At 39.0% G+C, this 3,033-nt stretch overlaps 1 non-coding gene across 1 annotated transcript; it reads left to right on the top strand.

Moving 5' to 3' along the window:
• Positions 1 to 666: 666 nt before the first annotated feature.
• On the top strand, positions 667 to 772 carry LOC115279538. Its single transcript, XR_003903498.1, has one exon. It is a non-coding gene; the product is annotated as a U6 spliceosomal RNA (small nuclear RNA).
• Positions 773 to 3,033: the final 2,261 nt, after the last annotated feature.

A 3,033-nucleotide genomic window follows, 5' to 3' on the forward strand; every position in this document is an offset into this window, starting at 1 on the left:
TCCTATTGATAGAGCACTGGAGACATTGAGATGAAAGAAAGAAAAAAGGCACAATACATTCATTTAAGATATCTAAGACTTTGAGGAAGAGACTGGTACACTGATGACTTCGATATAATGCAGCATAGAATTTCCTCTGTTTATGAACTTTAAACTCTTATTATTGCCTTTCCAAGTGTAAGCAAAGTCTCCCTCTTCATAAAGGCACTTAACTCACCTGCCACCAGCAGTTGGGGCATGTGACCACATCAACTAGTCACTATTGCATTGGATTTGAGAGCTATTCGATGAGAGGTGGCTTTGAGAACCTAAGTTGTTTGTAGGAAAATAAGTGTCTGTATGCCAGGGTAACATGGGAATTGAAAGTCAAGTTTGCTTTGTTCCACATGGAAGAGGATGAGTGTGGGAGGGCTGGGAAAGCAGTTGTCAAAGACGCTACTGAGGGAAGTTTTGGAGGGCTTTAATGTCTCCGTGTCTCCGTTGATTTTGAAGGAAGAATAATACTTAAGGTGGTATATGAGTTGGCTAATTACCTTATATATTAGCCTTCAGGTGCAAAATAGAGTACCCAATTAAAGATGGACTGAATAGAAGTACAATAGTTATTCCACTTAATATAAAATACAGAGGCAAGGGTTTAGTTCAATGGTTTAAAATGTCATTGAAGTGTTCAGTTCAGCAGCACAGATACTAAAATTGGAACGATACAGAGAAGGTTAGCATGCCCCTGTACAAGGATGACACACAAATTCATAAAGCCTTCCATAGTGAAGAAAAAAATGTCATTGAAGATTCAAGCTCTTCTACATTTTGCTCCATATTCCTCAGAATATTGGGTTTTGGGGCCACCTGGGTGGCTCAGTTGGTTGAGTGTCCAAGTTAGGATGGGGTCATGATCTCACACTCATGAGTTCGAGCCCCACATTGGGGTCTGTGCTGACAGCTCAGAGCCTGGAGACTGCTTTGGATTCTGTCTCCCTCTCTCTCTTTGCCCCTCCCCAACTAGCACTCTCTCTCAAAAATAAATAAACATAATAAAAAAACTTTTTAAAAGAATATTGGGTTTTGTTCTTAAGGTTTTAACACTCATGATTGCAAGAAGGCAGCCAAATCACTTGGCATAGTATTTTAAGGAATTGTACCTAAAAAGGCAAAAAGGGACAAGTGTTCTCCAAATTCTCCTTATTAAAAAGAAGAACCATGCTCTTCTTGCCCTGATTCCTCATTTCTTACCCCTGTCTCAGTAGAGTTCCCTTCAGATCCCAGTGCTCATGGTGGGCCACATGTCCATACACCAAATGCAAGAGAAGCTGGTAAAGTATGTGCCTGTCATTTGCAGTCTCCATATGGGATGGCAGATTCTGTCTGCTAGGAGGAGGTGTATGTGTGAAACAGGGAGGTGATAAATGTGGGGTTGTTGGGTCAGCCTTCAACATCATCTTCAAAACAGGAAAAGAAGGTGTAGGGAGTTATTAATGGATCTCAGGATCAGGCTCTGGCACAATCCTTTGCTTTCTGAATTGTAGGCATTCAATTGATATTTGTTGATTGTAGGATCATTGTCATGGGAATGGAAAATCAATGTTGGGTCAGGCAAGTGAATAGTAAAATAGGTTATTCTTCCCAGTCCATGGCTGGATGAAGAAATTTTTAATTTTGTTACTCGAATAGGTAACTGCTGATATTTCTCCTGGGTGGATAAACTTAAATATTAATTCAACATCAAGAGAGGTAGTGGTGGTTTTTATAAAACCGTGTCTAATTTGGCAACAGTTATATAATCTAAAAGCAAATCAGGAAAAAACCTGAGTTAAATGGAAAAAGACCAGATCCTAGGAAATAAGAGTTTACTGAAAACACCATGTGTGAAGTTCTAATGAAAAAAAGAGTGTAAAATGGCCCCAGGGCTATGGAAAAAATTCAGTACATCCTAATAAAGTACTTAGTGTCTGTTGATTACACATGGAAACTCACAACAAGGAAGAGGGCATGAAATTAGTTCATTTAAAAGAAACTTGACTATATAAACAAGCAGGCATTATTAACATGTTTAAAAAACTTCCTTTGCCTTTCTCACAAGTACAAACAAAGCAGAAAGCCAAAAAGCAACAACAACAACAAAAAAGAATACCACATGGAGACTGACAGAAGACATGAGTCATTGGTTAAAAGGGTGTGAATTATTTTAAATAATTCATATGAAGTAAAGCAGAGAGACTTCCAAATTAGTATAAGCATGTTGTAGCACACTGATTCTTTGAAATGACTTCTCGAATTTCTTTTTATGTCTTTTAAACCCTTTTGCAGAACAGTGAGAACTTGCTTGGAGCCTGGAAAACATTAGAAATGAATAAAAGGTATGGAGTTATTTCCCATTGCTCTTTCTTGGATGAGATTGCTCCATTTTTAAATGATGGAGGCTATTTAACTCTAACCACAATATACTTTCAGTGTTTTTTTCATCTCGAGTTTTATTATTTTGCTCCACTCCACCCTATCTTCTAATGAAAAGGGGCCACACAGGACCATAGGCTGTTGACTCCTCTTTAACATTTCTAATTTCATAGTGTTTGCTATGATATGCCAAGTCAGGTACCACATTTCTGATGTAAATTTTTCTTTCCACCCAGACTGGACTCACAGTCTTTTTGGAGTTGTGGTATGCTTTTTGTTAATCAACTTTCTTTCTTTCTTTCTTTCTTTCTTTCTTTCTTTCTTTCTTTCTTTGCTTTGAGAGAGAGAGAGTGGGTGGGAAGGGGCAGAGAGAAAAGGAGAGAGAGAATCTCAGTAGCACTGAGGGGCTCAATCCCAGGAACCATGAGATCGCACTGAGCCAAAATCAAGAGTTGGACACTTCAGGGGTTGGACTGACTAAGCCACTCAGGTGCCCCTGTTTATCAACTTTCTAACATCACTTAGACTTCCTAGATTCCTCCAGTCGTTGGAGATAACGATGTAATTTCTACACTTCTTTGGGCATCTGATGAGCCCTGGTGCCATGGTTCTTCCACCAGAGTCCGTGTTAGAGTTACA

Source organism: Suricata suricatta, chromosome 15, assembly GCF_006229205.1.
Source record: "Suricata suricatta isolate VVHF042 chromosome 15, meerkat_22Aug2017_6uvM2_HiC, whole genome shotgun sequence".
Classification (NCBI taxonomy): Eukaryota; Metazoa; Chordata; class Mammalia; order Carnivora; family Herpestidae; genus Suricata; species Suricata suricatta.